This window comes from Myripristis murdjan, chromosome 6 (genome assembly GCF_902150065.1).
Source record: "Myripristis murdjan chromosome 6, fMyrMur1.1, whole genome shotgun sequence".
Lineage (NCBI taxonomy): Eukaryota > Metazoa > Chordata > Actinopteri > Holocentriformes > Holocentridae > Myripristis > Myripristis murdjan.
Genome location: NC_043985.1, coordinates 1,564,618 through 1,578,202, shown reverse-complemented (window position 1 = coordinate 1,578,202; position 13,585 = coordinate 1,564,618). Strand labels below are relative to the sequence as shown.

Genomic DNA, 13,585 nt, shown 5'->3' with positions numbered 1-13,585 from the left:
ATATTGCCAAAAGTATTCGCTCGTCTGCCTTCACACGCGTCTGAACGTGAGTGACATCCCATTCTTAAATCATATGATTTAATATGTCGGCCCACCCTTTGCAGCTATAACAGCTTCAACTCTTCTAGGAAGTCTTTCCACAAGGTTTAGGAGTGTGTTTATGGGAATTCTTGACTATTCTTCCAGAAGTGCATTTGTGAGATCAGACACTGATGTTGGTCGAGAAGGCCTGGCTCTCAGTCTCCGCTCTAATTCATCCCAAAGGTGTTCTGTTGGGTTCAGGTCAGGACTCTGTGCAGGCCAGTTAGGTTCTTCCACACCAAACTCACTCATCCATGTCTTTATGGACCTTGCTTTGTGAACTGGTGCACAGTCATGTTGGAACAGGAAGGGGCCGTCTCCAAACTGTTCCCTCAAAGTTGGGAGCATGAAATTGTCCAAAATGTCTTGGTATGCTGAAGCATTAAGAGTTCCTTTCACTGGAACTAAGGGGCTGAGCCCAACTCCCGAAAAACAAGCCCACACCATAATCCTCCCTCCACCAAACTTTACACTTCGCACAATGCAGTCAGACAAGTACCGTTCTCCTGGCACCCGCCAAACCCAGACTCGTCCATCAGATTGCCAGACAGAGAAGCATGATTGCATTGCACTTGGTGGTGTAAGGCTTGGATGCAGCTGCTCGGCCATGGAAACCCATTCCATGAAGCTCTCTACACACTGTTCTTGAGCTAATCTGAAGATCACATGAGGTTTGGAGGTCTGTAGCTGTTGACTCTGCAGAAAGCTGACCCTGTTCTGTGATTTTACCTGGCCTACCACTTCGTGGCTGAGTTGCTGTCGTTCCCAATCGCTTCCACTTTGTTATAGTACCACCAACAGTTGATTGTGGAATATTTAGTAGTGAGGAAATTCCACGACTGGACTTATTGCACAGGTGGCATCCTATCACAGTACCACGCTGGAATTCACTGAGCTCCTGAGAGCGGCCCATTCTTTCACAAATGTTTGTAGAAGTAGTCTGCATGCCTAGGTGCTTGATTTTATACACCTGTGGCCATGGAAGTGATTGGAACACCTGAATTCAATGATTTGGATAGCTGAGTGAATACCTTTGGCAATATGGTGTATATATGTATGTAGTTTCTGGTTGTTCTGTATTGGTCGCTTCAGTCCAAAAATACCAGTTTTCAGTTTATAAAACACCTGGTCAAACCCTAATGATGATAGGACTTCTCACCAGTAAGATAGATTTTTTTTTTTTTTATATTCAGACTGCAAATAGAGTGAGAGTAATGTGCGGTGGGATCAGTGCTTGTGCAGTGCAGACAAGTGGATGATGGTTATGCTGAAACACCCCTAGCTGACCTTTACTTTTTAACTTTGGGAGGAGTATGAGTATTATAAGGATGTTGCTGCTGTTTTACCAAATGAATGGGAGGCAGGATGGTTGGATGTTTTCCCACTCGGGGGAAGGGTTTTGGCGAGCTGTGTTTGATAGAAGAGAACCACTGTGGCCTAAAGAGGATCAGTTAAATACAAGAAGTCCTTTCCTCTCAAACTTTCATCAAGGACTTCAATTAAAGGGAGAGTACGCCCATTTGAAAAGTGTGATATTATTTCACTTCCCCCCCAGCTGTTTTATAGGACAGTAGTGGTGCTAGCTTCCCCTCATTGTTACTGAGTGCTGGATACTGGCTGGATGCTCCAAATGCTAACTGTTAGCCTCCTGCCTTTGAGGTGGACTTCCCCCCAGCTAACGGTCTGAAAAAATAACACATGCACATGAGAGATGGCTGTGCAGTGTGAAAAAATGTGACGAACGGGACCCCCACAGCTAGAACAGACAAATGTAGGGCTGGGACGAAATGCAGCTTTGAAAAATTGATATACTAGGACAAAATGATGAATAATGATCTATTTTTATTATATTTACAGTACTGTCAAGTTGTCAAAAACACTCCACTACAACACTACACAGTTTGGCTTGTGACTTCATTCGCTTGACAAGGAACGATTTTTTTCCCCCCTACACAGTATCAGAGTACTTGTTGCTGTGCTGTGCTAGCAGAGTTAATGAATTAGCCTAGCATTAGCTTGACTATGAAGGATGAGGACTGCAAAGTGTGAAAAAATTTAAACATGCACTGTATCACTCCACCAGAAGCCACCACCTATTTTTCAAAATGGCTGAACTAGCCTGTTCAATATGAATCAACAGTAGCTGTTCTGAAGCTATAGAAGCAGAGCGGATGCTTGCAGGCACAAGGCTTTGAAACCAGAGTCATCACTTTTGAAAGATGGTGAGGCCACCCTGCTGCCCTTACATTTATGCTTGGGATTACATTTCTTCTGTTTCTCTGCTACATAGATTTATATTAACCACATATACAGCAGGTTGGGGTAGCATTTGTCATGGCTGCCCTTGTGTAGAGGTAAGTAAGTCTTGTTCAAGGTGAGGTGGCCCATAAGCCAGGACTTAATCTCCCATTTCAGCAGTGTGTATCAGCTCAGATGGACCAGTACAACCAGCATATAGCAGGGACCTCCCCTCCATCAATCTTCTCTAACAAGCACAGAGGCACTGGGTTTGTTAGTTTAACTCAGCTTAAGGTCAAGCCCCACTGCTGTCAGTATCAGCGTGGTCACTCCACCAATGCATAACTGCAATCCTAGTCAAAAAGACTTGTTTTTTTTTTTACATGCTGGCAATGAAATTCAGCCAGAGTGATTCAGCTCTCTGTCTCGTGTCTCACAGCATGATGTGCTCCATATTTTTTCGGTTTGAAGTTAAAAGAAAGACGGATTTATGGATTAAGCCCTGTTCTCTGCATTTCTGCCCTGAAATTGTGCCTGAAAAAGTCAGTTTCATAGCCCCCCTACAGCCTCTTTCTATCGACATATATTGTCAGTTCACCAGAGGGCAGCCAAAGACTTTGTTGGCAAGTGATATATGAACAAAAAACATTTGTATCTGCTGGCTGCAGTGCTTCACTGAAGCTATACCATGCTTATACTGAGTGACATATTCAGTCCCAAGATGTCATTATTTAATGGGTGCAGCATTAAATCAGATAGAAAATACCTACATGTCTTGTATATAATGTTATACACATCAAATCAACAGGACATATTTGCTATCTCAGGAAACCCTGGGATATCCACTATAATTTAAAATAAAGTTTTGGGGCTTTGAACAAAGCTTGGCCGCGCAATAGTGGTAAATGCATACATGGTTATTGCAGAGTCGAAGATGCTGAGGGTAAATCTAAGTGTAAAACTGAGTTCAAGGGGTTAAAATATTTATGCATATATGAACCCTTTGAACTCTGAGAATAGTGCAGAAATAGGGGCTGTTTAAACATAGTACAAGCAATCTTTTAGGCAATACCACATACTGAGTGTGATGTATGTATGAATGGCAGTCAGAACAAATATCAATTACAGGATCACAAAGGTTTGCAAAATGACAGCAAAACATAGTGATAAAATAATGTATGTGAAATGTCTGATACGATGTCAAACATAATGAGGTACATGCAGTGGGTTATAAATTGAAACTGATATGAAAAGACAAAACGTAATTTAACTTAGATCTAGTGTACTCTGTAGTCTTTATTTTCTGATGGCATTGATTTATAGCGGTGTATTTTTTTTAAATTAGGACCTAACACTAGCAGTATAGATGACTAGCCTTAGCTAGCCTCACTAATGTCAGCAGCTAATGTTAGTTAGGCTATTATACTAGGCTAGGCTAGGCTCAGCTACTAGACAAATGACTCTCATCAGTGAGTCATTTGATGTCAGTGAACAGATTAAAGTTTGTCTTGCAGGCATCCATATCAGTTGCAATGGAACTCATTCAGCACAAAGGTGGGAAGTTCCAACTCAGGATGTGGATCATATGACTCTCAATGGAAAGTTCCATAATATATACTTTTAATATATACAACACATTGAATGAGATTTTGCCCCCCTCAAAAAGGGGGTGAGGGGACATGTTTAGCCATGTTGGTTATACCAATCGATTGACAATCCTTACAACTTATTTCTCATTGAAAAGGGGACTAATCAGGCTTTCTAACGGTATAAAAGACAACACCAATCAGTATTGTTAAATGGGAGAAATGATCAACTGAAAAAATATTGCAGGGGATTTTCTCAAAAAAAAATTGTCCGCTTCCCACACAATCACCGTTGTCACTCATACCAGAAATACATGATCTTTACAAGTTGTATCTCATTGGAAAGAGGGCAAATCAGGCTTTACAACGGTATAAGATACAACACTATTGGGTAGAAATAAAGGGGAGAAATTATAGACTGAAAAAGCAGTGCAGAACTTTTTTTGCCTAGTTTAGTTAAGTCATGCACTGAAGTAAAAAATCATAACTTCATCATTACTGTGCTCCACACTGGTTATGGTTTCCATTCTCAGAGTTTTGTTTAAAACACAGTTAAACACTAAGGGTTCTACTTTAATGATCTAAGTGCACCGTCTGGCGAGCATGGTGGAAGTGCATTTAGCGTATCCACTTTGCTGTTTTAACACCAAAAAATTGGGTGGTTGCGCCAGGTGCATAGTTCAAAAGGGTTGTACATTCCCTTTCAAAGCCAGGTGTGCTCGCACCTTGATGGATTGTTATTACAAAGGTGGATTTTCCGGGTAGGAAGGAAGGCTTTTCTGCAGAGGAAATGGATCTGCTTGCACAAAGTGAAAGCACATGAGTAGATCATCGATGGCAACAGCAGAACTCCATCAAAGCCTGAGGTGAGGCAGGCGTCCCTGTGTGTGGAACAACCAGAGTGGATGCGCACTGGTGCCCCCTTTGTAGGTGCGCAGTACTATCTTGATAATGAGCTTCAAATAACAGAGACAACTGCAGCACTGACTTCACAGCTGCTTTTTGTTGTCAGTCACTTTCAACTGTCTTAACAATGCCCCAACAATGAGCCTGACCACACCTCATTTTAAGACCAAGATGCCCATGAGTACTCGGATGGACACAAGTGACTTCGTGGTTTACACATCTGGGTGCTGGATGGGAAAAGGAACACTGTGTCCCCTGGAAACTAAAAAAGACACTTTGCCCTTGGTGCTGGTTGTAAGACAGGGCCCTTTATGTGTTGTTAAAATTTTTCAGAGTCCTCGTGGCTCATTCCTGCATGCATCAGATTTCTTTTGGTTGGCAAAATAGTGCTTTTTTTTTTTTTTTTTTTTTTTAAATACCATTGCCATGGTGCCAAGGGCTCCATTGTGCTGTGTTTTTATAGAAAAAACATCCTGAAACATTGCTCAGTATTTCCTTTACAAAGAATGTTGTTGCCATTGTGGACCTATCTACCAGTATAGACTGAAATATAAAGTGCAAAAGATGAAGAAATCCAGCATGTGTGAATGAACCATGTGAACTCTGAAAATGCTAACGTTACATTTTGTGTTATTCTGTGGTTTTTAAACAAAACTTTGAGAATGCAGACCAGAACCAATGCGGAGAAAAGTCGCTCATCATTCCAAACGGCTTTTACCTCTTTGAGTAACTGAAAGCCAGTCACTAAAGTACAGACAGAGAGAATTTGGCAATTTGGAGAAATTGTGATGTATTTTGTTATGTTGCTGGCCATTTTTTTTTTGCAGTGAAATTGCAGAGGCAAATGAAAAAAACTTTTTTCTTTCTTTTTTTTTGAATGTGTAGCAGCAATATTCTCGCCTCTTTCCTCCCCCTCATCTTCTTCTGTCGACCACTGATAATTTAACTCTCTTGATGTTTTGAGAAATGTGTCCATCTTTGTGCTGTCACAGTGTGAAGTTTGTTACAATGTGGATGATGGCAGTCATTAACAGTTAGTACAGAACACTTGTAAAGCGGAGTGATAAATAATAGTAAAATGTCTGAGTGCTTTGGTACTGAATATCAGCACTCATGGAACACCTCGTGTACAATCAAACCTAATCTAACCTTAATAATCATTTTACTTTCATTAAGCCTAAATAACCTGAGCCCTCCATTCTTCAGTAGGCTGCACTGTAACTTTTTTCTCCTCTCTCCTCAGTGACTGTCTCTCCATCTGATTTCATTTCACATCCAACTTGACATTTTGAATCAAGCTTTCACGCTGTTTTTAAACTTTTTATAAGACCTTTTATTTCAAGCCTCTTTTCTCTCTGTCACACATACACACAGTTTTGTCACGCTGCCACTAACCATGTACAGTACAGGCCAAAAGTTTGGACACACCTTCTCATTCAATGCGTTTTCTTTATTTTCATGACTATTTACATTGTAGATTCTCACTGAAGGAATCAAAACTATGAATGAACACATGTGGAGTTATGTACTTAACAAAAAAAGGTGAAATAACTGAAAACATGTTTTATATTCTAGTTTCTTCAAAATAGCCACCCTTTGCTCTGATTACTGCTTTGCACACTCTTGGCATTCTCTTGATGAGCTTCAAGAGGTAGTCACCTGAAATGGTTTTCACTTCACAGGTGTGCCTTATCAGGGTTAATTAGTGGAATTTCTTGCTTTATCAATGGGGTTGGGACCATCAGTTGTGTTGTGCAGAAGTCAGGTTACTACACAGCCGACAGCCCTATTGGGCAACTGTTAAAATTCATATTATGGCAAGAACCAATCAGCTAACTAAAGAAAAACGAGTGGCCATCATTACTTTAAGAAATGAAGGTCAGTCAGTCCGGAAAATTACAAAAACTTTAAATGTGTCCCCAAGTGGAGTCGCAAAAACCATCAAGCGCTACAACGAAACTGGCACACATGAGGACCGACCCAGGAAAGGAAGACCAAGAGCCACCTCTGCTTCTGAGGACAAGTTCATCTGAGTCACCAGCCTCAGAAATCGCAAGTTAACAGCATCTCAGATCAGAGAGCAGATAAATGCCACACAGAGTTCTAGCAGCAGACCCATCTCTAGAACAACTGTTAAGAGGAGAATGCGCCAATCAGGCCTTCATGGTCATGCCATCCCATCCGGTTTGTGTTTAGTTGGACCATCATTTATTTTTCAACAGGACAATGACCCCAAACACACCTCCAGGCTGTGTAAGGGCTATTTGACCAAGAAGGAGAGTGATGGAGTGCTGCGGCAGATGACCTGGCCTCCACAGTCAACGGACCTGAACCCAATCCAGATGGTTTGGGGTGAGCTGGACCGCAGAGTGAAGGCAAAGGGGCCAACAAGTGCTAAACACCTCTGGGAACTCCTTCAAGACTGTTGGAAAACCATTTCAGGTGACTACCTCTTGAAGCTCATGGAGAGAATGCCAAGAGTGTGCAAAGCAGTAATCAGAGCAAAGGGTGGCTATTTTGAAGAAACTAGAATATAAAACATGTTTTCAGTTATTTCACCTTTTTTTGTTAAGTACATAACTCCACATGTGTTCATTCATAGTTTTGATTCCTTCAGTGAGAATCTACAATGTAAATAGTCATGAAAATAAAGAAAACGCATTGAATGAGAAGGTGTGTCCAAACTTTTGGCCTGTACTGTATATTCAGTCTAACTCACTTTGATTCATTCAGCACTTGCTATAGATCTGCATGCAGCAGCCTCTGTCATGAAGTGTTAATCGACTTTCATTTGTGTTCCACCACAGTGTTGCATGCTGTACAAACAGTTTACCCCCCCTTTGCTTTCAGTATGTATGTTATTTTTGTTGGTAAATAAGAGTTCATTCAACAGTTGTGAACAGCTGCCCGAGAGTCCCTGTGAAGCATCTCTCCAGTCATCTCTTGTCAGCTCTAAATACTTGCCGCCAAAAAACAACAATCAGCTGTTAACACTGGTAAACATGCTGTGTAGCAGACATACAAGGAAGAGCAGAAGTGTGTTGCTTTGCAGGCTCACTAATGACTTGCCACATTTGCTGACTGCTGCTGTCATCCATGCAGCCTATAGACAGACTGACACTGAGGGGTCAGCCAAGAGCCACCGTGAATAATTAATGACCCCGTAATATCGAATAACCACCAGCACTATTTAATATGCACTGCTTTTTGCTTAACATGCCTGTGTCTCCCATGAGCTGATAATTATGGGCTCATCAAACAGTAGCAAGGAATTCACACACACACAAACACACACAGAGGACCTCATATGGCCAGATGGAATATTAATGTCTACAGAATAACTGAACAGGCTGCAACTTTGAAGCAGATCATTTTCATGAATTTATCATGCTTGGTGAGTACTGACCTTTTCTTAAGTCACAAGTTGGCACAGGTGTTGGATAAAAGATGTGGAGGAAAAGCCGTTAGCATATTCATTCATTCATTCATTCATTCATTCATTCATTCATTCATTAGTTATAGGAGTAAAGGGCTGCCATTCGTGAGCATGCTGTAGCTCTGACAAAAGAAATAGCCTCTATTCGCTGTCCTACAACCTGGCATCTTGCCTCTTTTGGCATGGCAACCATCTCCAAAGAGGAAACTGTGGCCAATCGGGGCTCCAGCCGGCGCTACATGGGGGCGGCCATCTTAGTGCTGCTGAGACTTCCTGAACAGCAGGAAGTGGACAGATGGTGTTTGTTTCTCTCTGTATGTGTGTGCATGTGAATGTACTTATGTGTAAGTGTGTGTGTTTGTATGTGTGTGTGTGTGTGTGTGTGTGTGTGTGTGTGTGTGTGTGTATGTGTATGTGTGCGTTGCCAGGACAACTTGGGAAATCTCATCCCTCTGCTCCCTTCTTCAAACAAGCCGTTGCTTGTTGAATTCAATTGAAATGTTAAGTGATTAAAGAAAACAAAACAAAAAATATGTGGCAATAAATAATACATTACAATACAACAGTTTCGACTGAATTTCCTTAATATTTGTTAATTAATCATTAATTTAGCATATGATCATGTGTTACAGTGCATATGTAGTATACATATAGTATACATATGTATGTATGTATATATATATATATATATATATATATATATATATATATATATATATATATATCTATATGTATACAGTACAGGCCAAAAGTTTGGACACACCTTCTCATTCAATGCGTTTTCTTTATTTTCATGACTATTTACATTGTAGATTCTCACTGAAGGAATCAAAACTATGAATGAACACATGTGGAGTTATGTACTTAACAAAAAAAGGTGAAATAACTGAAAACATGTTTTATATTCTAGTTTCTTCAAAATAGCCACCCTTTGCTCTGATTACTGCTTTGCGCACTCTTGGCATTCTCTTGATGAGCTTCAAGAGGTAGTCACCTGAAATGGTTTTCACTTCACAGGTGTGCCTTATCAGGGTTAATTAGTGGAATTTCTTGCTTTATCAATGGGGTTGGGACCATCAGTTGTGTTGTGCAGAAGTCAGGTTACTACACAGCCGACAGCCCTATTGGACAACTGTTAAAATTCATATTATGGCAAGAACCAATCAGCTAACTAAAGAAAAACGAGTGGCCATCATTACTTTAAGAAATGAAGGTCAGTCAGTCCGGAAAATTGCAAAAACTTTAAATGTGTCCCCAAGTGGAGTCGCAAAAACCATCAAGCGCTACAACGAAACTGGCACACATGAGGACCGACCCAGGAAAGGAAGACCAAGAGTCACCTCTGCTTCTGAGGACAAGTTCATCCGAGTCACCAGCCTCAGAAATCGCAAGTTAACAGCAGCTCAGATCAGAGACCAGATAAATGCCACACAGAGTTCTAGCAGCAGACCCATCTCTAGAACAACTGTTAAGAGGAGACTGCACCAATCAGGCCTTCATGGTCAAATAGCTGCTAGGAAACCACTGCTAAGGAGAGGCAACAAGCAGAAGAGATTTGTTTGGGCCAAGAAACACAAGGAATGGACATTAGACCAGTGGAAATCTGTGCTTTGGTCTGATGAGTCCAAATTTGAGATCTTTGGTTCCAACCGCCGTGTCTTTGTGAGACACAGAAAAGGTGAACGGATGGATTCCACATGCCTGGTTCCCACTGTGAAGCATGGAGGAGGAGGTGTGATGGTGTGGGGGTGTTTTGCTGGTGACACTGTTGGGGATTTCTTCAAAATTGAAGGCACACTGAACCAGCATGGCTACCACAGCATCCTGCAGCGACATGCCATCCCATCCGGTTTGCGTTTAGTTGGACCATCATTTATTTTTCAACAGGACAGTGACCCCAAACACACCTCCAGGCTGTGTAAGGGCTATTTGACCAAGAAGGAGAGTGATGGAGTGCTGCGGCAGATGACCTGGCCTCCACAGTCACCTGACCTGAACCCAATCCAGATGGTTTGGGGTGAGCTGGACCGCAGAGTGAAGGCAAAGGGGCCAACAAGTGCTAAAGGGTGGCTATTTTGAAGAAATTAGAATATAAAACATGTTTTCAGTTATTTCACCTTTTTTTGTTAAGTACATAACTCCACATGTGTTCATTCATAGTTTTGATTCCTTCAGTGAGAATCTACAATGTAAATAGTCATGAAAATAAAGAAAACGCATTGAATGAGAAGGTGTGTCCAAACTTTTGGCCTGTACTGTATTTAGATAGATAGATAGATAGATAGATGTGTGTGTGTGTGTGTGTGTGTGTGTGTGTGTGTGTGTGTGTGTGTGTGTGTCTTTATGTCTTTTTCTTATTTAAAGTTGGAGTCAGGGATTCTGGGGAAAGATAATATTTGAAATCAGCAGTCGCATTTAGCGCCCCTCTTGCTTGTACTGCTTCCTTTCATTTTCGTAATATCTAAAGCCAGTGTTTGTCTTTTTGCTTGTTGTACCTCCGATTTTAAATGCCATTATATTAAAAACAATATCAACTGTTTAGTCATAAAAAACAATAATTCAAGAATACAGCTCAATAGATATGAAAGATATGTACATACACAGGCGTTACATCACATCACATCTATCACACTGAACTTCCTTATCACTAGCAAATTTCAGGAAAAAAAATCTAAGTAATTGACTTGTAGTAGGTTGGACTGAATATTGCTCCATTATATTTGATTAATGTAGAATTTTCCAAACAACAGAAAAGGTCAGTGAGACTTGTATGTATATAAGTTTAATTTATTATTATGTTATATGATAATTAACATAATTCTGTCCTCTGTATACCTTTCAAGTTATCCTGTGTGCACATTTAACCCTTTGAAACCAGATTCACTTTGACAACATGAAATGTTTAAAATTAAATGACACGAAAATAACCTTAAAATCGCCATATTCCCTCCAAATTTGAAAAATAAATAAATGAATAAAATTAAAAAAAGTGACAAAACTTGCCACACACACACACACACACACACACACACACAATGGAAAACTACCAACTTAAAAAAAATACAAGAAAATGAACAGAAAACGAGCAAAAAACAAACAATACCAAAACAAATCAGGAAATTAGGGGGAAAAAAATAAATAAAAAGGTACTAGAGAATGTTTTTTTTATAATTATTTTAATAATATATTTCGAATTTAATCACAAGGAAATTTCCCTAAAATTACACAAAACAACTAAAGCCAGTTTGACTTCTAATCAGGCCAATCAAAACATCTCCAGGAAATAAATTAAAAAAAAAAGGTTATGACTCTGTAGAGATTTGAAAAGTTCCTCAATGTCACAACTGTTTCCAGGGGAATAACGCTTCGCTAAAAACCCAGAAGACGATTAGATTGATAAAAGTGGACAACTCGTGACAAGTGTTCATTTGACTGACAAGTGAAACAACTGCAGGCTAGACAGCGCTGTCACACGTCTCACACACACACACACACACACACACACACAAACACGTACGCACCATTGGAATGACTGACAGTTTTAATTACCATGGCAACACCTGTCATTTTGCAGCTCAGTCAGTTGTTCTGAAAATAGCCCATGCTAATTGAGTTGAATTGTATGTGTGCATTATCTTCACTCAGGACATTTATTTTTGACAGTCACTGCAGAAAATGAGCACAGACAGTCCTCTGATTTATGCAGAGCTGTCCTTTAAGTGTGATGGTGATGATGGTGTGGATGATGGTGATGACAGTGGTGGCCATCTCTCTTTTGTTTGTCTGTTTCCACCTCTCCCTTGCCCTCTGTTTTCCTTGTAAGTCTAAAGAGTAATAGTTTGCCTTTCATATCCTCCCATGGTACACTCCTGTCTTTCCTCCAAAGCCCTTAAGCACCCCTATATTCCCCTGCCTCTCATTCTCTGATTTCTTCTCTTCTCTTCTCTTCTCTTCTCTTCTCTTCTCTTCTCTTCTCTTCTCTTCTCTTCTCTTCTCTTCTCCTCTACATGCTCTGCATCTCTTGGCCTCTCACTTGCTTGTCTCTTTGTGAATTTGTGTCCCCACCCCCCTACAGCTACAAGAATCAGTAGAGGAAAAAACTTAACCCGGCAAAACCAGGTTCATCAAAAAAGCAGACTTAGACTCAGGATTATGCATTCAACAGTTCTGTTCTATACTGCGTCTTATGTTGCTTCTTACCTAGCATCCATAACAACCTGATGCATTTGAAATCAGTATAATGGATCATAAATAAATAACATTGGAAAACCACCCCCACCCCCCCAAACTCTCTCTCTCTCACTCTTGCTCTCTCTGCGTCATGAGTGGAATACTGAACAGGCCCATAATTTCAGTTGCTATGAATAATAAATACTGTTACATCACCTTCTGAAAGGAGAAGTGGGGATACAGATGGAAGCAATGTTAATTTTGGCAGCCATTTTAATTTTAGTCTTAGTCTTAGTCTTCTTGACAAAAATGCTTATTAGTCTTTGTCACATTTTAGTCATTGCTGTCCTTAATAGTTTTAGTCTAGTTTTAGTCGACGAAATTAAAAATATTTTAGTCAAGTTTTAGTCGACGAAAATATGTATATATGTATGTGTTTGTGTGTATACACACACACACACACATACATACATACATACACACAGACACACACACACATATATATATATATATATATATATATATATATATATATAGGGGAGAGTGGGGTAAATAGTGCCAATTTTTACTTAAAGTGCCTTTAAAGCGACGGGATTACAGTAATGCCTCCAACTAAAATATGCACATATAGTTTAAGATGTTGTGCATCCCTGGGAACAATCACTTTGGATCTTATATAAACTGTTTGAGAAATATAGCTTTCGAAAAAAAAGTGGTTTTGTGGCACAACTTGCCCCCGATGCGGGGTAAATTGTGCCATTAGAGAGAATACACTGGGGTAAATTGTGCCATTGATAATTGAAGCAAAACAGATCATTTTAATCTCACAAATGATAATGCTATATAAAAGCAAAACAAATTCAATACAAAATTATTTATTTAACATTTATTTATTATTTTAACAAGATCACAGGCCACTTTTCTATAATGAGGCCTAGCGCCACATGAACACATACACAGAACAAAATAAAAATTCCAAAATGAGCACCTGAAAATCATCTTCATCTGAATCTGAATAGTTTTAGTGATCAAAGGTAAGAAAATAATGTACAATAACAATAAAATACAATAAAGTAATATATAGTATATAATCACAAGTTGTGCCACTGGCACAAATTACCCCAAGGCCCTTTGGCACAAATTACCCCAAGCCCACCATTTTGAAAAA

The 13,585-nt window shown here is 39.9% G+C and overlaps 1 protein-coding gene across 1 annotated transcript in view; it reads left to right on the top strand.

Moving 5' to 3' along the window:
* The window catches only part of ntrk3a (neurotrophic tyrosine kinase, receptor, type 3a), a 296,155-nt gene that overhangs the window by 80,365 nt on the left and 202,205 nt on the right, over nt 1-13,585 (top strand). The window lies entirely within an intron of this gene.